Genomic DNA, 22,255 nt, shown 5'->3' with positions numbered 1-22,255 from the left:
TGTCCTGCTCTTCCTCCCCCAAGGCCGTGAGTCACTTTCTCCAGGTGGGAAGGATCCACTGAAAATGCAAATTTGGGTAACTACTGCATCACCTGAGTCTCTAGCACGTGCCAGGCACTATGACGCTTGCCAAATCCATAAAAACCCCACAAAGCGGATGTGCTATTAGTTGCACTTTGCAGGTGATGAAGCTGAGGTTCAGAGGTGAGCAACCATGACCAAGTACCCTGTATGTACCAGAATATCAATCAGACTGGTCAACGTATCCAATGAAGCCAAATATTAGTCTGATCAGGACGCCTAGATGCCAGGCTGTAAAGGCGCAAAATATGTCCCAGCAAGAGAAGGAGCAGTGCCAAGTACCCCAGCAAAGAAGCAGAGTTCATATCCTGCTTTCTTAATCAAAATAGCTGCAGATCAACCCACAGTTTCCTAGTCTGTTAATAGGAGGAAAATACCAATGTGCGTTGTCCTATAAAACTACCTTAAAATAATATGTATGATCCCGAGTGCTTTGGTAATGACCCCAAATCATCATCATGAAGTTGGGATACTTCTTAAAACACTGCAAGTCTTACACACTGGCATATAGAATCTGTCAAGTCAGTTCTTTGGGTAATGATGGTAGATAGAAGTGGCCCAGAAGGACAGAAGACAGAAAATAGAGCAGAAACTATTTGTCCAGAGGTGGCAATGAGTCATAGCCAAGGTTCAAGCATTACTAGGGAGGTGGTGAAAATAGTAATGGGCATAGAGTGTAATAAGTCAAAGATATCTAATGTAGTTTCCAGTGAAAGTTTGTGAAAGACATATAACTAAAAAGATAATAGACTGGGAGGTGAAACAGTACAAAACATTTGATATATTTTTTACAAGGATAAAAGAAGATAGAAATGAACATTAAAGAAGTAGGTCAAATAGAAAAACTGTAAGATGGTAATAACCTCACAATATGATGAGGCAACTTAGATTTATTTTGTTTAAATAAATTGGTAGCCTATATTTAGAGTAGTTTTAAGTTTAAAGAGAATTTGAGCAGAGTATAGAGTTCCCATACACCCCCTCACATCTATTCCCCAAACCAAAGTTTCCCCTATTATTAACGTCTTGCATTAGTGTGGGGCATTTTTTACAAGTGATGAGCCAAAGTTCATACATTCCTATTAACTAATATCCATAGTTTACATTACAGTTTACTCTGTTGCATATCCTATGGGTTTTGACGAATGTATGACAAGCATTGACCATTACAGTATCATACAGAATAGTTTAAGTGCCCTACCTTTTCCAGGATGTCATATAGCTGAAATCATACAGTATGTATCCATTTCAGTTTGGCCTCTTTCATTTAGCAATATGTGTTTAGGGTTCCTCCATGTCTCTTCCATTTAGTACTCTTATAGCTCAAGCTGCCATAACATAATACTATAGGCTTGGTGACTTTAACAACTCACAGTTCTAGAGGCTTGGAAGTCTAAGATCACGGTGCTGGCCAATTCAGTGCCTGGTGAGGGCTCTCTTCCTGGCTTGCAGACAACTGTCTTTTCACTGTGTCCTCACATGGTGGAGAGAGACAGAAAAAACTCTCTGGTTTCCTCTTACAGGGGCACTAATAGAGCCTAATCCTCATGACATCATTTAATCTAATTACCTGCCAAAGGCCTCATCTCCAAATACCATCACTTTGTTAGAGCTTGAATATATGAATTTTGTGGGGACAGAATTCAGTTGATAGCCTCATTCTTCTAACAGTATAAAATATGACGAATAAAGAAAGCTCATCATTAAATTATCTCTTTTCTAGAGTTTCTGTCCCCATGTAGTTATCAACTCCTGGGTAAGATAGCCTAGGAAAGCAAAATTTTAAAAAACACATGAACAAGTTTTTTTGAATCTCAAAATGATTTGAAGGCAAGAAACAGTGTTTGAGAGAAAATTGGGGAATCTTACTTGCATAAGAAAAGGTGATATTCCTGTTCAGAGTTGAATGCCATTTTGGAGCCAGTCAAGCCAGGCTGAGGAAGCACATTCTAAGCAGAAGCAATAAAAATTGTGTGCAAAGAGCCAGGCTTGTTCTAGAAATTAAACAAGCCCCACTGTGAATGTGGAAGAGTGAATGAAGGGATGAGAAGCAGGATAGGTGAATGGAAACTAGGTTACAGAGGCCTATGAGTACAGATGGGCATATGCATGTAAGAACACTACTCATGGCAGGGAAAGAACCACCTGGATGTATCAGAAGGAACAAGTTCTTAACACTCACAAAGGGAAAAAAAAAAAGAAAGCCTGGTCTTCCCAGCTAGAATGGAAAACTGTTTAATACATGAGTATTCAGAATAGTTTTCAATCCTGAAATGTGGGGAAAAACTTAACATGGTCTAAACATTACTTGGGTTCCACCTAAAAAGCTTAAAAGCAAGACTCAGAAGGATAAAATTATTTTTAAGTAATTTAACTGCATCCCAGAACAAAGTTCAAGAATATGTACAGAAACACTAAAATATTTAGCACCAGAAAAGGAAAATCTACAGTGACTGTCATCCAATAAAAAAATTACCAGATATATCAAGAAGCAGGAATATAGAACCACAATGAAGGGGAAAAAAAACCTAATTAAAACTGACCCAGAAATAGAAAAATTAAAGCATTAGTAGACAACAAAACTAAAGTAGATATTATAATTATATTTCATATTTTCAAGAAGCTACAGGAGGGATTGGACATGTAAAGGAAGGTATTTTTAAAAAAGCACATCAAAATTTTAGAGATTAAAACTAAAATAGCTGAGATTAAAAGTACATTGGATAGAATTAACTGTAGATTAGACATTGCAGAAAAGAATTAGTTAAAAAAAAAAAGAATTAGTTAACTGAACAAAAAGCAATATACATTATTCAAAATAAACACACAAAGAAAAGAAAAAAAACTTTAAAAAGATATGAATATCAAGAGAATGGGAAGTCAAGTCATAGATGGGGAGAAAAAATTTGTAAAAGACAAATCAGATAAAGGATTGGTATGAAAATATACAAAGAACACTTACTGCTTACCACTAAAAAAAGAGGACAACCTGATTAAAAGTGGACAAAAAACCTAAACTGACACCTCAGTAAAGAAGATATAAAATATCAAATAGGCATATGAAAAGATGCTCAACACCTTATGTGTTTGGAGAACTGCAAATTAAAACAACAATGAGAAACCACTATGCAGCTATGAAGAGGACAAAAATTCAGAACACTGACAACACCAAATGCTGGTGAGGATGCAGAGCAATAGGAACCCTCATGATCGCTGTAGGGAATGCAAAATGGTACAGACTCTTTGGAAGACAGTTTGGCAGTTTAATAAAAGAGTAAATATACATTTACCATAAAATGCAGCAATCAAGCTCTTTGGTATATACCCCAAAGAGCTGAAAATTTACGTCCATACAAAAGCTTGCACATGAATGATTGTGGCAGCTTTGTTCATAATTGCCAAAAATTAGAGGCAACCAAGGTGCCCTTCCATAGATGGATGGATGGATTAAAAACAAACAAACAAACAAACAAAAACCTGTTCCACATTCATACAACGGAATATTATTCAGCAATAAAAGGAAATAAACTACCCATGAAAAGACATGGAGGAACTTAAATGCATATTACTAGGTGAAATAAACCAATCTGAAAGGGCTACGTACTGTATAATTCTTAACTATATGATATTTTAGAAGGCAAAGCTATGGAGACCGTAAAAAGATCAGTGGTTGTTGGGGGTTTGGGAGGAGGAAGGGAAGAGTAGGTTGAATAGGTGGAACACAGGGGATTCTTAGGTCAGTAAAAGTATTCTGTGTGATATTACAGTGGTGGATACATGTTGTATTAGTCAGAATTCTCCAAAGAAGCAGAACCTATAGAATACATGCATGTGTTTGTAACAGGGAATTAGCTCTTATGATAATGGAAGCCGAGAAATCCCACAGTCTGCCATCTGTAAGCTGGAGACCCCAGAAAGCTAGTGATATAATTCAATCCTAGTCCAATGGCCTGAGAACCAGGGGAGGTGGTGATATAAATTCCAGTCTGAGGTCAGGAGAAGATGAACTATCTCACCTCACACCATGAGGCAGGAAAAAGGGGCAAATTCTTCCCTCCCCCAGCTCTTGTTCTATTCAAGCCCTCAACAGACTGGATGATGTCCACCCACATTGGGGGGGGGGCAATCAACTTACTGAGTCCACCAATTTCAATGCTAATTTCACCTGGAAATTCCCTCACAAAATATACCCAGAAATAATTGTTAATCTGGGTCCCCCATAGCCAGTTAAGTTGACACATGAAACTAATCATCACAAGTCGACCCTGTGTCAACATGACACCCATATGCATCTCCTCAAATCTTACTTAATCCCCAAATAAGACAATAACAAGGTCTTAATTCCACTTAATATGATACAACAATTCTGAGTCCAATCAAAATACACTAACCCTATCCCCAGAAGAGGAGGTAAATCATTGTGATATAACTTAAAGTACTATAATGTAAAATTAAGAGTACTTACATATTATGATATAAAATCAATACAACTCATGTTACATAATAAGGGAATATGAGAGAGAAAAAACAAATACACACTTAACACAAATATATTCATAGCAAAAAAAAATGGTGTACTCATGACAATTACAGTCCTGGTTTCTGTAAGTGGTCAGTTATAGCTGGTCTTTGTAACTACTTTCTTCTACCCATTCTGTATTCTTTCTATCTTCAGCAAGCACCTCAGCAGATCGTGGTTCTTCCCTGGTGGGTGACCAAATCCTTCCTTCTTGAATAGTCTGGGTCATTAGTAGCCCTGCCTAGATTGGGTTGTTGTAGTTTTCCACTGAGCTTAATCAAAGAACATGGTAATACTAAGGGATGCCTTAAGCGATCTACTATATCCAGATACACTTTTCCTTACTTCCGTGTGGAAGAGTAGTCCGCAAGTAGTATCCTTGTATCAACAAACACTTTCCTTTCCTTCTTTGTCTGTTGATTCAGAGGCATGAGGAGCCCAAGGTAGCTGGGTGTTAGTCTTAACTCCCAGTTCTTTGGAATCATTGCTGTGTCTCCTGGTAGAAGCATTTTCCCCTTTGGAACTCAGACCAGCAGAGCATAAGGTCACAGGAACAAAAAGCAAAAATTTGATAGTGGGTCACTAGGGATAATACTGAAGAGTTGAAAATAACTCTTCTCATTTTTGTCCCTTAAAATTCCTGGACCCGAGAATCCTGGCTATGGAAGAAAGAGGACCATATATTGGACTCCGATTCAGAGCATATACAACCCTCTGGAGAACCTTGCCCTGGGACAAGCAGAGGTATTGTCACATAGGCAGCCCTGTAACTGAGTCTTCAGAAGGCCATTCCACCATTCTATCCAGCCTGCTGCTTCAGGTAAGACTAGTGAATTCCAAGGGCCCATTGCCTCACTTCATCTGCTGTGAAATGTATTCCTTGATCTTGAGCAATGCTTGCAGAATCCCATGACAATGATAAGTCATTCTGTAAGATCATGGATGGTAGTTACGCAGAAGTGACGTATGCAGGAAAGGCAAATCTGTACCCAGAGCAAATGTCTATTCCAATAAGAACAAAATACTGCCCCTTGCACAATGAAAGCTGTCCAGTGTCATCAGTCTGCCACTGACTAGCTGGCTGATCACCCGGGGAATAACACCATATTGAGGGCCCACTGTTGGTCTCTGCTGCTGGTTGATTCTTTTTGATTGGGAATTCAGTAGTGGCTGTAGCCAGGTCAGCCTTGATGAGTGGAAGTCGATATTGCTGAGCACGTGCGTAACCTGCGTCCCTGTCACCATGGCCACTTTGTTGATGAGCCCGTTGGGCAATGACAGGGGTGGCTGGGGAAAGAGGCTGACTGGTCTGCACAGAACAGGTCATCCTATCTACTTGAGAATTAAAATCCTCCTCTGCTGAGATCACCCTTTGATGATGAGCATTCACATGAGACACAAATATCTTCATGCTTTTCAACTATTCAGAGAAATCTGTTCACATACCTCTTCCCCAATTTTCTTTATGACCAACTTTCCAGTCATGCTTTTTTCAATTCCTGACCACCCAGCATGTCTGACCATTTCTCCTTCCAAGTGTTTCTCCCTCAGCCAGGTGCATGGCCTCAAGTTCTGCCCACTGGGAGGATTTCTCTTCACCACTATCCTTCAGAGATGTCTCAGAGAGGGGCTGAGGGCAGTAGCTATCCACTTTTGGGTCGTGCCTGCATATTGTGCAGAACCATTTGTAAACCAGGCCTGCCTGAGTCTCCCTCCGTCAATTAATAGTAGGGAAGTCCCCTTGACGTCATAGGTGCAGGCTGGGAGAGAAAAGGTAGTGTAGCCGAAGTGAGGACTGTGGGCCTTTGAGCTCCTTCTTCATGGAACTTACTTGTGCCTTCAAGACCTGCTCTGGCCTGATCACATATATACCATATCCATTTGACGATGGAGTGCTGCTGTGCATGGCCTCTGTTATGGCTTGGTGGTTAAGATTCCACTTAGTTCATGCTGGGCAGCTCAGGTCACATGGTAACTTGATGGCCCAAGGTTAAGTGTTCAGTCTCTACAAAGTTCAGTAGCAGACCTCTTGTTTCTCAAAAGGAGACTAGTTACCAAAATGATGGAAGGGCCTTGCTCCACAGTTCTTAAGGCCTGTGCTTTGATTCACCTATGCGGGCCTTCAAGAGGCTCCAGACAGCATCCTTATTTGCCACAGACACGTCAACACCGTTGTGTCTTCTGGATCTTATGGCCCAAGTGGCAAAGCAGCTTGCACTGCAGCCTGGACCTGTTACACAGCCTTCTCTTGTTCTGGGTTCCAGCCTAAACTAGCAGCTTTTGGAGTCACTTCATTAAAAAGTCTGGAGTAACACATCCAGATGAGGAATATGTTGCCTCCAAAACCCAAAGAAATCACTAAGAGCTGTGCCTGTGCTTTGGTTGTAGGAGGTGTCAGAGACGACAACTTATCCTTCACCTTAGAAGGGATATCTTGACATGGCTCATACCACTGGGCCCCTAGAAATCTCACTGATGTAGGAGGCCATGGCATTTTGTCTTATCTATTTTCTGTCCTCTGACACATAAATACCTTACCAACAAATCTAGAGTAGTTGCTACTGCTCGTTCACTAGATCCAACCAGCATAGTGTCAGCAATGTAATAGACCAGTGTGATATCTTATGGAAGGGAGAGTCAGGTGTATTTTCTAGCAAACTAAATAATGGCATCAGGCTGGAAAGTTGATATACTCATGAGGTAGGACAGTGAAGGTGTATTACTGGCCTTGCCAGCTGAAAGCAATCTGCTTCTGGTGGGCCTAATGGACAGGGATGGATAAAAAGGCATTTTCCAGACCAAATCCATAAACTTACATACCATTTACCAGGGTGAGTGTTAACTTTCTCAAGCAATGAAACCACATCTGCAACAACAGCTACAATTGGAGTCACCACCTGGTTAAGATTATGATAATCTACTGTCATTCTCAAGATCCATCTCTCTTCTGCACAGGCCAGATAGGATGTTGTAGGAATCACCACCCCTGCCTCCTTCAAGTCCTTGATGCTGGCCGTAAACACTGCAGTCCCTCCATGAATGTGGTATTAAATTTTATTTATTGTTTTCCTAGGTAGAGGCAGTTCTCCTGGCTTTTACTTCGTCTTTCCCATCATAATAACCCTCCCTCCACAGGTCAGGGAACAAATGTGGAGAATCTGCCAGCTGCTAAATATGTCTATACCAAGTATACATTCCAGAACTGGAGAAATAACCACATGATTGGTTTGGAGAACCATTGGGCCCATGGTGAGACAGCACTGAGCTAAAACTCCATTAGTCGCTTGACTTCCATAAGCTCTACTCTGACTTTTGGGCCCCTGCAATGTTTTAGGTCTCTTGGAATTAGTATCATTTCAAAGCCAGAGTCCATTGTTCCCCAAAAGGTCTAATAATTTCCTTTTCCCCAATGCACAGTTACTCTGGTAAAATGCCAAACATCATTCTGGGGAAGGCTGGGGCAAGAATTGACAGTATAAACTTTCAGAGTGCACTGGGATCCTTCCTCAATGGGGCCCAGCCTCTCCTTCATTCCAGGGGTTTGGGATCCATAAACTGGCTCATGTCTAGGAATGTATTGAAGGGATGTGACTCTCTGTTTTTATGATTTAGGTTCGACTTTTATTCACTTGACCTAGAACTTTTCTGCTTATACAGATAAGTACAAATTTAGTAGGCTTCCTATCTATTTCACTTCTAGGAACACCATGATCAATTAATCAACACCATAAGTCAGCATGAGTCAGACTATTCTGATTGCTGCTTTGACTCTGCTGTACATTAAGGTAACCATGTCCACTTTGCCTTCAGTGGTTGAATATTGTCACTTGGCCCCTACCACCTCAGGATTCAATTACCCTCTTTGCATTTATGTTTCCCAATGCAGTGACTGCATTTCCCACTGTGAGGTCTGATCTACAGAGAAAGCAACCATAGAGTATTCAAGGTGTCAACTGAAAAAAAATGCGCAACTTAAAAGCTGAAAATTATGTTGCATTTAGAACATAACTGAGGACTTAAACCTGGGATACAGCCTCTCAGATAGCTCTGGGGACAGTTCCAAAGAGAAACAGAATATATAGGAGTTTTGCCAAAAAAACCCAAGTAATCAAACATCAAAACTTTCCTGCTAATTAAAGGAAAACCAGACATCTCAAGTTAACGATTTTAACACTTTTCTATGTATGGGAAGATGTAAGAATCTGGGATTAATACAATTATTCCTTTGATATGCACCTAAACTATCTAGGGCCAGTATCCTGTTTTTCTACATCTTAAATCCCCTCCGGGTGCACTATCAGGGGTGGCTGCAGTGGCTGGTGGCTTGGTGGCTGCAACATCCTTTGTTTACTGGTATGGCAGGTGACATTCTTTGTCCACAAAGGATATTGGGGATCCTCTCATAGATTTATTCCTCACACTATTGATGGAAGGTAAAACTTCTGGAACCCCCCAGTCAGGTGAGCAGGTTTTAAGTGACAAATCTACTCTAACATTCCTCTATCCCTAAGCCTCTGAAGTTCTTCTCTAGCTTAAACTGAGGCAAGTCCAGCATTTCCAGGGTACTCATGGGGGGCCACCTTTTGGCCTATGTTTCAGCCAACCAACCAACAAAACTGCTAGAGCCCTTTCTAATTCCTCAAGCTGCAACAGTAAATGCAGAAGCCCTATTTAGTGAGCCCATACATTCAGCCTCCTTCAACCTTATAAGGAATTCCTTCTTCCATTTTCCCACACCTTTAGTACTTATTCCCACACATTTCCCAAGATTTTGTCTGTGTAACTTAGAAAATGGAAGTCATTATTTTGGAATGTAATGCACTTCCTCATGAGTCACAGATTGTATCCCACCTTTAGGGACCTGCTGAGCTTTAGTCTAGTTAAAGGTCCAGAAGTAAGGTGGGGTGGTAGGGGTGGGTCCTGAGGAGACTAATAATTATGTTACATGACAATTGCGTCAGGGGAGGCTATGACCCTTTCCTCAGGCAATGCAGGGTTAATCCTCTCAGAAGGAGAAGGAAAGGCTGATACCCTGTATGTAGAGAGGCCGCTTCCACTGGGGTTGAGGAAGCCATCTCTGCTGGGGCTGGGGAGGCCAATACCACTGGTGATAAAAGATTCATCACAGTTTAGGGGCTCAATATCCCCAGCTTCATCAGGATCTTCCCACGGGTCCCCATCCCAACTTCTAAGATCCAGTTCTTTCCCAATCAATGCCCTCACATTGATTCAACAGTAGATGCCCTTCAAAACTGGGAGTTCAACTTGCATTGTAATTCAACCAGTCGCACGATGAGGTTCTGTGCTTGATTTCCAGCCCTGTAGCTACAGGAGACAGTGGTCTCCTTCAGGGCACATGGTCATTTATGTGGCACTTGAGCTGGGAGTTCAAATCACCAAGTTCATCCTTTTCTTTCAGTGACATAAGAAGCAACAGAACAACATAATTATATACACTGGTTTTCCAAAAATGTTCAAAAGTATCATATACGTTCATCCCAGAGAAATTAAATTTTATGTCCATGCAAATATCTCTACATGATTGTTTCTAGCAGCTTTGTTTGTTATAGTCCCAAACTAGAAACAATAAAAATGTTCTAGAATAAGTGAATGGTTAAACAAACCGTGGTACATTAATACTATGAAACACTACTTAACAGTAAAAAGGATTAACTACTGATACATGCAAGTACTTGGATGGATCTCAAAAAACATGCTGGGTGAAAAAAGCCAACATTTGAGGTTGGTGTTTGAAGGTCACATATTATATGAATACATTTATATAGCATTCTCAAGATGACAAAGAAGGAGACAGATAAGTGGTTGCCAAGTTTTAGGGATGGTGCATGGGGGCCAGGGTGGGAGGAAGGTAACTGTGACTATATATAGGGGTAACAGGAGGGAGATCTTTGTGGTGATGGAACAGTTATGTATCTTGATCTTGGTGGTGGCAACACATGTGATAATGTGGCACACATATACCTTGTAGCAATGTCAATTTCCCAGCTTTGATAGTATCCTATTGTTACATAAAATGTAACCAATTAGGAAAACCGGATGAAGATTACTTGGGGCTTTACTGTCCTATTTTTGCAACTTCCTGTCAGTTTATAATTATTTCAGAAGAAATCATTAAAAAAAGTAATGTGTTCAAATAAGAAAAAGTCTATATAGAAGTGTTTTTATGAGGGTGCTAAACTCTTCAAGACAACTTCAACTTTCAGGCAGTCATTTTATCATTTGTAACATAATAAGAGAAGCAAAAATTGTATTAGGGACTATATCTTGGGGAAAATTTCATGTAATTTTTGACACACTGTATTAGAAACATTCGTTTCTGCTGAATAATATTTGCTAACTTTTGAGATAGGTTAACCACAGGTAGATAAGTCTAGTAGCCAATGAATAACATTAACAGAAAGGCAGTCTCTTAAGATACGTGATATCATGCTCTATGGAATTTTTCATTAATTTAGACAATTTTGTAGAGCTCCGATGTCAAGGTAAGTGACAAGTCCAAAGCTGCTGAAACCTAATGAGAATTACAAGAGGTTACATGGTAAATTGTGGCAAACCGATTCCAGCGGTCCCCAACTTTTTTGGCACCAGGGACCAGTTTCGTGGAAGACAGTTTTTTCCACGGAAGCAGGGGGGATGGTTTAGGCAGTAATGTGAGCTACAGTGGCGGGCGTGATTCAGGTGGTAATGCAAGCAGTGTGGAGCAACGGATGAAGCTTCTCTCTCTCTCTCTCACCCACTGTTCACCTCCTGCTGTGCCCCCTGGTTCCTAACAGGCCTCGCACAGTGGGTTGGGGACCCCTGGATTAAGCGATGAAAATAAAGAGTTACAGAGCTGGTATAGAATTTAAAGACTTCACAGTGACATATTGTTTGAGAGACTCTGAAGTGATTTCGTGGTGTTTCCAAGTTTGCTGGGGACTGGGGACCAGGCCCAACCCAGACTATTTGGCCCCTGTACCGTGATCTTCCCTGAGAGCCAGGCTCTGTTGCTTTCCTGCACACTCCCCGCTCTTTCCTCACAAGTTGTCTTCGTAGCACTGTGCAGCTTTAGCCAGATTTCAGGGTACAGAGAGCCTGCCTTGAACTGAGAGCATCTCTCCCACACATGCGCTTGAGGGCAGCCTGGGCTCTGCTCAGCTCTGAAGAGTCAGTCTTCAGTGAACCCTATTACAGTTAAGGAGCTTCTCTGTAGCTTAAAATACTTGAGAAAGAGGAAAGAAAACTATTTTAGAAAGTATCTAATTGGAGCTATTCCAATCATATTTTTCATCAATGACTTTTGGGATTCCAGGCTTTTATAAGCGCAATGATTCTGACACATTTTTAGGGAGAAAAGAGAGTGTTCTTTCCTACTTTAGTTATACTCTTTCAGTCACTGTAGTTTCATATTATTGAATGTACAAGACCAAAAACATCCACATATTCATTTTCGCATTTGGAAAGATGTGCTTTAAAAATGTTTCTTAAATGCATTCTCACTATCAAAGTCACAAGAATACCTTCTGCAATAGGGAGGAAAAGGTGACTGTTATTTCTCTGTAAAATCAAATATGATACAGACCAAGTGGTAGGCATTCAATGAACGTGGTCCCCGAGACCATGTGTGGTGGTGATAAAGCCCTGGGATAGGAGTGCTGGCCAGGTCCTTGGTCTCTGGGTGAGTTCTCTTCATCTGTTCCATTAGAGGACTGGTCCAGAGTCCTTTCAGCTTACGCATTCAATGATTCTGTCCCACTAGTCCTTAGGCAAAATAAAACAGAACAAAACAAAACAAAATCAATAAAAACCACTTAAAAAGTAAATGAGAAAACTCTGCCTGACCTAATGTGAAGGAGTCACTTACTGTTCCCTATTTTGAATGGTATCCTTGTAATACCTATAAGTGGTTATCTATCTGGGTATTAAAATGTTTTCATAAGGACCTGCTGTACAGCACAGGGAAAACACTCAATATTTTGTAATAACCTATATGGGAAAAAATCTGCAAAAGAATATATATATGTATATGTGCATATATATATATATGTATATATAACTGAATCACTTTGCTGTACACCTAAAACTAACACAACATTGTAAATCAACTATACTTCAATAAAATAAATAAATAAATTTTAAAAATTGTGTTTTCATGAGTAGATGCTCTATGAGCGAGCTGCTGGCAGGGGAAAATGCAGTGTGCTGCATCCGTGTGCTTTTTCTGTGCCAAGTATTATTTGAGGAAGGAAAAAAACCTGCAACAATTCTGCTTTTGCAACATGACTTGAATCACCAGAATGTCTAGAATTCCTGTGTTCTCAAGGTGCTATCTTTCAGTTAGCATGGAATTAAGGAGATGAGGGGAATGGAAGTCTAAAATTCAATCCTTAACTGTGAAATGCTTCTTAATGGAGGTACATAAAGCTTAATATATTGGAAAGTGTGTGGACTCGGTCATTTAGTACAAAATATTTAGGGCTTACTATGTGACAGGCACCGTGTGACTTGCGGTGGATGTGTAAGGCTTGGATGGTGTTCCCAGGAAGCTCAATATTTAGTGTGGCATCTTCACTCTAGTTCTGCCAATAATTAACCATGTGAGCACTTTGGAGTCTGTTTCATTGGCACTAAAAAGGAAAATGAGAGCACAGGGCCTGAGTCTCTCAGGGGTCCCTGTTTGCTTCTATGAACCTGCTGAGAGTACGGAATGTATTCATGTGTCAGTTGGAGGATAAACTGTTACGTTCTCTTCTTCTTTTGATGTATGCACATATGTATGTATGTGTTTATTATTTATTTATTTAACTGAAGCTTAGGATTCTTTTTTTAATTTGGTTCTTCAATTATACTCTAAATAGAATTTGTTTACAATAGGCTGTTCCTTGACAGATTTCTTCTGGGAAGACATGAAAATACAACGATTAGGTGTATCAACTCATTCAGAATGACAATGAATGAAGGGAGCAGATTCCCCTTCTCGGTGCCCCTGGCAGCCAGTGTGAGGGCCTGAACCTTGGGCTCAGCCATTGGGATCCTGCAACCCAAGACTGAGAGTCGTGAAACAAGTGGGGAAAAGATTAAGAAGCACTCGGATTTTATTGTTGTGATTGCAGTTGCGGAGTTCTTGGGGGAGGGGGGCACCACAGCAGGCAGGAGCAATGGCCACATCTTTCTTTTTTCTTTTTTTTTTTTGATTGGTATCATTTATTTTTGTTAATTAATTTTTATTGGAGTATAATTGATTTACAACGTTGTGTTACTTTCTGCTGTACAGCAAACTGAATCAGTCATACATATACATGTATTCACTCTTTTTTAGATTCTATTCCCATATAGGTCATTACAGAGTATTGAGTAGAGTTCCCTGTGCTATACTGTAAGTTCTTATTGGTTATCTATTTTATATATTGTAGTGTGTATATATACATCTTGACGATTTCTATGACACGTTGTTTTATAGGACCTGACTATTCTTCTGAACTAGTGAACACTTCCACTTTCACTTGTGAACCATTTAATGACCTGCTTACAAACCCTTTTCTTCCTGTCACTAAGTGACGACTCTGATTACTTAGAGATGGTCTGACCCATAGGAGGGATGCGTCCACCAGCTGGCACAACAGTGGCTCCACTGAATTAAAGCTGATGCTGCCCCTGGCATCCTGGGCTCTGCTGATCACTAGGCAAGCTGGGAAAAAAGTGTTATGAGATGGGTGGGAGAAATCCTTTCTGATGATCAAAGGGATCTTGTGTCCTGCCTCCCTACATCTATATCTTATGAAAATTCAAGAGGCAACAACACCACATTGGCTGGGCTGTGAAGGTCTCAGTTCCTTCAGAAATGAAGGTCTGGATCATGTCACCAAGTGAAGATACCAATGAGCCTGGTGCTGGCTGAGAACAAGGTGACCATGGAGCAGAGAGTGGCTGAGGGACGTCACAGTATCACGAATGATGCAGAAGCACATGCCTACACATGTTTCCTTCCATGCTCCATAACTCATTTTCCTCCCCCATCCCTTTCCCTTGTCAGACCATTTTATATAGACCACTATAGTGATGGTTACATTCACCATTACTCTGTGGGTTTCTGATGATGTAGATGTGCCTGTGACCATCTTAGAGGAGGATTAGACAACATCCAGAGACCCTAGGATTGGGGCTGGATGCAGAGACTTGAGGTTTTCTGCCTTTGGTGAGTGGGTGGTACCCTTCCTTATCTGAAAGAGAATTGTGTTCAGCAAGACTTACAATTTCTGGAATTTGAAGTGTGTATGTTACTGACCAGGGTTCTTGGCCTCCTTAATCAATAGAAATTGATCAGAGACCAGACAAGAAATTCAGGCAAAGCTTTATTGGGACCCCTGCTGCAGCAGGGGGAGCGAGAACAAGCAACAGGTTCCCTTGCTCGCTTCCTGGGGGTGGGGGTGGGGGCAGCTGGTTCCTTATATGGGGGGGAGGTAGTGGTGTGTCCCGGGGTTGGGCCGGAGGGGTGACTTAGGTGGTCTGCCCACCCCTTTGGTGGTGCTGAGTGCAGGGGGCATGCGCAGAACCCAGCCTTTGCTCCCGACCCCCGTTTTTGCTTCTAGCTCTTCAGAAGTGGCAGTTGGGCTTTTTTGGTCTTTCTGTATCTTTTGTCCAGAATTTGCCCCAACTGTGCATGCACGCAGTTATTTTTAGTCCCTTATAGTTTCTTTGCATTTTGTTGCTCTAAGAGACATTTGTCCAGGTGCAAGCACTGCAGCACTGCAGCAAAGGCTCCCAGGTCCCAGCCTGTTTCATGTACATGAATAGATGTAAATTTGGGAAACTGTGCTTGTTATTTTTCGACTGTCCAGCACCCACCCGCCCCTGACTCTGCGGAATTAACCCAGATGTGATTTCCTATTGAGAGGCAGCGTGTTTCCTGCTACTGTGGAAACCACTTCACCTGCAGATGAGAGTGGGGCTGTGACCTGCACTCTGTGTTAAGCAGGTTGTTGTTCTTTTCTTCCACCCTTTTTCTTCTCCTTCTTCTTCTTCTTCTTATTATTATTTTGGGATAAGAACACAACGTAAGATCTATCCCCTTAGCAAATTTTTAAGAGCACGTACAGTGTTACTAACCAGAGGCACTATTCTGTACAGAAGATCTCTAGGACTTATTCATCTTGCATAACTGGAACTTTGTTCCCTTTAACTAACACCTTCTCTTTTCCCCCTCCCCTCAGCCCCTGCCAACCACCATTCTACTCTGTGCTTCTGTGATTTGATGATTTTAGATTCCTCACGTAAGTGGTATCATGTAGTATTTGTCCTTCTGTGTCTGACTTATTTCACTTAGCATAATTTTTCCACATTCATTCATGTTGTCACAAATGGCAGGATTTCCTTCTTTTTTAACACTGAATAATAGTCCATTATATATATCTCACATATCTTTTATCCATTCGTCTGTTGATGGACATTTAGGTTGCTTCCACATCTTGGCTATTGTGAATAATATTGTTGCAGTGAATGTAGGAGTGCAGAAATCTTAATGAGATCCTGATTTCAATTCCATTAACTATATACCCAGAAGTAGGGGAGGTTCCTCAAAAAAAACTAAAAATAAGAGGATTGTTAGCTCTTGGTTGGTCCTGAACAGGCAAAAATAAAGGAGGCGGCAGGGTCCAACCAAAAGGCAAATATGGTCCTGCCCCCTCACCCACTCCCACCCTTGATCCAGGGGTATTTGGTTTCTACTTATTTCCCAAGCCCAGTCCTTCAGCCTCTTATTGATTCTGTGAGCCCATAAGATACTTTAATAAATTCTCCGTTTCTTAAGAAAAATTGTCCAATAATGTTGCTCCCAACAAAGAATTATGCTACTCCTTACTGTCAAAAGGAATTTTAGCATTTATAATTCAGAGTTTACTGAATTGCAGTATAGTGCAGGCCTTGTAGTTTCATTACGAAGGAAATCCTGGTTTACTCCATTAAAAATCTGTGACCTAAAATAGAAGTTGAGTCAGATTTTTATTGACTCAAGCAACAAAGAAGAGTTCTGTTCTTGTGGAGTTTTGATAAATGCCTTAAGAAACTTAAGGATATCAAAGTGATTTAGAGAATTTCAATAACCTTCCCAAAACATGTTCATACATGCTATCCTTATTCTAAATTGAGAAATGTGTAATGCAGTTGTATTATTTTGTGTGTTGATATTAATAATACATAGAGGTTTTTCTTTACTTTCTGATCATGAAACTCCACCCCTAGGGAATTCTGGCCTTTCCATGAAAACAAAATTCTCCATAAAAAGCTGTGGGGTGGGACCCTGGGATCCCACTCCAGCAGATGCCTTTATTTGATTTGATTACTTGTGTTGTTCTTCATCCCATTAGTTCCTTGCAATAAAAATTTCAAATGTTGCTTGTGAGACTGAAATGCCAATTAGTTGAATCAGATGAGAATCTGGGTCGATGATGAGTCCTTATACCCTTCCCACCTCCTAGGGTGTGAAATAGGCAGTTATGCCACATGGTATTTCCATATAAACTCTATCAAAACATAAGCTTATAAGTAATGACAAAAACTGAGACAATGACTTAGCTCTATAAAATATATTTTGAGATAGAAAGATATATGTGTAAGTCCAGCTGTAAATTCAGGCTCAATTCTGAAAGATGATTATTATTCAGACCCTGAAAGAGTTTTTTGTTTTAATTTATTTTCTTGAAGTATAGTTGACTTTACAGTGTTGTGTTAATTTCTGCTATACAGCACAGTAATCCAGTTTTATATATATATATATATATATACACGCATATATATATATGTGTGTGTATATATATATATACAAACACACACATATATATATGCGTGTATATATATACATACACACACACACATATATATATATATATATATATATATATATATATGCATTCTTTCTCATATTCTTTTCCATTACAGTTTATCACAGGATACTGAATATAGTTCCCTGTGCTATATGGTAGCACTTTGTTGTTTATCCATCCTATATATACTAGTTTGCATCTGCTAATCCCAAACTCCCAGTACTTCCCCCCACCCCCCCACATGGCAACCACAAGTCTGTTCTCTACAGACCTTGAAAGTGTTTTGAATATTTTGGATTAGATAAACAGGAAAACAAACATTCCATATTCTATCAAGAAGGATGAGAAAAAGGAATCAGGTAGATGTGTTCCAAATTTTGACATTTTAACTTCAACTAAATATGAATGCATATCCTGTGCTTCCCCTCAAACAGATTTACATTTAATTGAGAGTAGGAGGAAAAATTCTGTTCTGAAAGAGACAGAGACTCTTTATGGGAATCGAGACGATTACTTCTGAGGGTGGGAAGTAATAATAATAGTTGAATCTATAAAGATCCTGCTATGGCCAGGCATTGTACCAAGTCTTTCACATGCGTTAATTCATTTAATCCTCACAGCACCTCTGTGAAGCTGACATATTATTATCCCCATTTTACAGAGGAGGAAGCTGAAGCACAGACAGGTAAATGACTTGCCCAAGTTCCACAGCTTTTGTGAAAAGCTAATTTTCAAAGTAAACATTTTAGTGCTATTTGACTTTTTAAACTATGTGCCTCTATTAATTTTGTGACTAAAATTTAAAAATTCCAATTGAATAGAGATTTTTTGCTTCCATTATATCTTTTTCTGGAAAAAATATTATTAAGTTTGCCCCCAAATACCACTGAATTATAAAGTTGCTTTTTACAGTTATACATCCAAAACTTAATGCAAAATTGAGATCTAAAGATAATAGGCAATATTTTATATTGGTGTTTGTAATATCAGGGCACAAACTTTTAGAAGTGACTTTGTTAGCCAGCCCTCCTGTAACTAAATCTATTTGGAAATCTCAGCCTATTATCTTAAGGTGTCTTTAAAATGAATTATCAGAGTGGCTGGGTACATCTGTACTGAAAACACTATTTGTCTAATTGCTTCTACTTAAGTAAACATTACATATTACTAGAGATTTCAAATTGATTTTAAATTAAATAAGATCTAGTAAAACAAAGGGCAACATAAACTGTTTTAACTTGCCCCTTGCTTTTTTTTTTTTTTTTCCAAATTTCTTATTCCTTTTTTAATTGAGATATAATTGACATATAACATTAGTTTCAGGTGTACAATATAATGATTTGATATTTGTATGTATTGCGAAATGATCATCACAATAAGTCTAGTAAATATCCATCATTTCTTTCTTGTGATGAGAACTTTTAAGATCGACTCTCTTAGCAACTTTCAAGTATACAGTAGAGTATTATTAACTGTAGTCACCATGCTGCGCACAACATCCCCCGGACTTATTTGCTTCATAAATCAGAGTTTGTACTTCTCGACCCCCTTCACCCATTTTGCCCACTCCCACACCCTGCCTCTGCCACACCAATCTCTTCTCTGTATCTATGAGTTCGGTTGTTTGGGGGCTTTTTTTGGTTTTCTTTTATAAAATGTCAAAAATGTCCAAAATTTGACCAAAATTTTGGTCAAAATTTCGGTCCATTTTATAAAAGACAAAGAAAGGCTGTGGAAATGTTCCAGATTAAAGAAGCCTAAGCAGATGTGACAATTAAATGCAAAACCTGATTCTAGCCTGGATCCCATACTGGAAGGGAAAAAACAAATGCTATAACGTCCTTGATGTTAATAGATACAACAAAATCCCTGTAGTCTCAGTTCTAAGTTGCCTCAAAACCCAGAAGAAAATGACCAGTGATCTTAGGTTCTGTCCTGCTGATTGGTTTCTGTATCAATTAATTCATAGATTCAATTAAGTCTTCATGCAGTGCAATGCATGACTGACTATATATACAAGGCAACGGACTAGATGGAGAGAGGGCAACAGAAAGTCCTCTTTTTCTCCAAAAGGTGCTCAAAGTCTCGAGTTTCACCAACACGACCTGCCAACGCATTTAGTCACTCTTCCTTAACGGTATTCACTGCCATGTAAACATTGAGAACTTTGGTGGCTTTCACGAATTACTCGTGATTTTTCCAAAGAGCTGTCTGAGACTATTTCTCTAGTCCCGAGGAAAGTCACTCATTTTACAACCCCGCCCAGTGTCCAGATTTACGGGCATTTTCCGAAGCCAGCTCACTGCAGGGGGATCCTTTCCCCAAACTGGCAAACTTCATCCCACAACCTGCGTCAGGGCGTGACAAGTGACAGCCAGTGCCAGGCTGGTGGCTCACGGAGCGGAGGGGAGGCACCGGCTGCGGCAGCACGTGTTCGCCCCGGACCATCCTGGCGCCGCCCGTCCCCACCGGGCGGGGGCCCCCAGGCCGCCTCCCTCCCCCGGCCAGCGTCCCCCCACTCGGGCCTGTTTCCTCAGTCCCGCTCAAAGAAAGAGCTACCGGCCACGAAAGGCAGTGTCAGCACAGGTCCCCAACCCGCCCGTCCACCCGGAGCGGGGCTGGGCGCCGGGACTACTCACCGTCCAGGAGGAGGGCCGGCGTCCAGGCTGCCAGGCGGGACAGCGCTCCCGCTCTGCGGTCACCCACTCGCCTCAGGAACAGCTGCGCTTCGTCCCCTCGGCCTCCTGCAGCCGCAGGGCACAGCCACGCGCCCGTTCCGAGGCTAAGGGCCTCTGGGGGAACTGAGGGGGGCTGAGGGGACAGCTGAGGGCACAGGAGGACAGGAGATAGGACAGGTGAGGGACAGGAGAGGGAACAGGAGATGGGACAGCTAAGGGGACAGGTGAGGGGACAGGAGACTAGGGCGGCCGCCTGAGCGCGCGCAGTCCCACAACGCCCGACCCTCCCAGGAGGGGCCGGGCCCCCCACTGCCCTGGTGGCGCGCCGGGCCCCGCCCACGGGCCCGCCCCTCCACGCCCCGCCCCATCGCGGGCCGGCCCGGGGGCATGGCGGAGCGCGCGGGGAGCCACCTCCCGAGGCGGAAGCGAAAGCGCCGCCGGGCCGCGGCCTTGGAGACGCGGGGGCGGGGCCGGCAGAGAAGCGCGACCTTTGACCGCGGCGGGGCTCCGTGGGAGGCGGCGGGCGGAAGTGCGGGCAGCGGGTGGCCATGGAGGTAACGCGTGATCCCGGGGGCCGAGGGACCACCGCCCCTCCCCGCCTGCCCTCCCCGCCCGCCGGGGTCCGCACAGCCGCATGTGACCGGCTGGCTTTCGTTGTGTTTTGCAGGAGCCTGTTCGCGACGGGGTGGCCTCGCCGGCCGCTCCTGGGACCGGGAAATCCAAGGTAAAGAGACGCCGGAGCGGCGGGGTCCTGCCGGGAGGGGAGGGGGCTCCCTGGGGGACAGCTTTCCTCCGGGCTCTCGGCCTGAGCTGTCGCGGTCGCGCGTTTAGTCCCTCCTCTCGGAGCTCCCTGGTGTGAAGCCTGAGTTCGTCTCCTTGCCGCCCCGCTCAGCGGTGCTGAGAGATTCCGCAGTTTCCCAACGTTAGACGAAGCCGTCTGGTTTGTGAGGTCCGAGCGGTGGGCTGGCGTCCCGGGCTCGGCTCTGCTGGCGCCTCCGCTGATGTGAGCACAGGTCACCGCTGGGGCCCTGAACGGGCGCCCAGGAGTTGGGGACTTGCCGCCGAGGTTTATTGTTTCAAGCTGACTTTGAGCGCCCCTTGCTTTTGTTGTTTTGTTTTGTTTTTTTCTTCTTTTCAAAGAGTTTCTTACTGATTTCTTCAAAGGAAATCAGGAAACTCTACATGTTTAGATAAAGTTCTATCTATATCATAAGACCCAGGACTTCAGATGAAAAAGGTTTTATAGATAATCCTCCTCCTCTTGAAATATTTATAATAATCCAGGACATACCTTCTGGTCAATCATATCATCTAGATAAATACTATTTTTAGTTTTTATTACTTATTCAGTACCTATGGAGTATTACATAATGCAGTGTAGTCCAATTTATATATGAAATACAAATTTAAATAACAGAATTTGGTGTATAGTGCACCTTTATTTCTTTTAAACATAGACATATTTTAAGAGGTGAACTTTATCAACTTTACATGGACATATCTTTTTGGAAGTGGAGTATTAAGTTTGAATAGAATAAAGGTTTACAAATGGATATTGGCTAATATATGCATTTATATATATATACATATGTTATAAAAATAATTTTGTTTTATTCTCTAAAACATCACATACATGTTTTCACCCTGGGAATCATTCCTATGTAAGTCAGTGCCTTAAAATATATATGCTAATAAACAATATTCAATGTGCTACAAAAATAATTTAGTTAAATTTTTAAATGAACTTACCTTCTAGTTACATCATTTCAATATTTATAGATTATAGGAATGAAGTACAGGAAACTGAATTTTACCTTATAGGGAAGTTGCATTCAGGAGCACCATCAATTTGAGCCTGCAATGATTGTGCAAATATGTCTAAGAAAAGAAGCATGCACTTAGATGCAGAAATTCTTCCAGCTTACAGTGTTTAAGAAGTTGATCTATATGCATATATAATAAGAAAGCTTTTAAAAATATGCCTTTGAAATTCAGTTGTTTATACAAATATTTTTAGGACAATAAGTTTGAAGAATATGACAAGAATTTAGAGCACCAAAGTGTTTTGTTTTTTTTTTAATTGCCAGGTGGTTAAACATCTTTGTCATAAAGCTACAGTAAAGGCACTCATGTGAAATGTACATGTGTGAGGTGTAAGA

The 22,255-nt window shown here is 41.4% G+C and overlaps 1 long non-coding RNA gene across 1 annotated transcript; it reads right to left on the bottom strand.

The window, feature by feature from the left end:
• Positions 1-3,330: 3,330 nt before the first annotated feature.
• Positions 3,331-20,456, bottom strand: LOC132366915 (uncharacterized). The gene is made up of 2 exons (XR_009503597.1): positions 20,058-20,456; positions 3,331-12,361 (listed from the first exon to the last, which is right to left on the bottom strand). It is a non-coding gene; the product is annotated as an uncharacterized LOC132366915 (long non-coding RNA).
• Between the last annotated feature and the right edge of the window lie 1,799 nt (positions 20,457-22,255).

Source organism: Balaenoptera ricei, chromosome 6 (genome assembly GCF_028023285.1).
Source record: "Balaenoptera ricei isolate mBalRic1 chromosome 6, mBalRic1.hap2, whole genome shotgun sequence".
NCBI lineage: Eukaryota > Metazoa > Chordata > Mammalia > Artiodactyla > Balaenopteridae > Balaenoptera > Balaenoptera ricei.
This window is presented reverse-complemented; position numbering and strand designations above follow the sequence as displayed.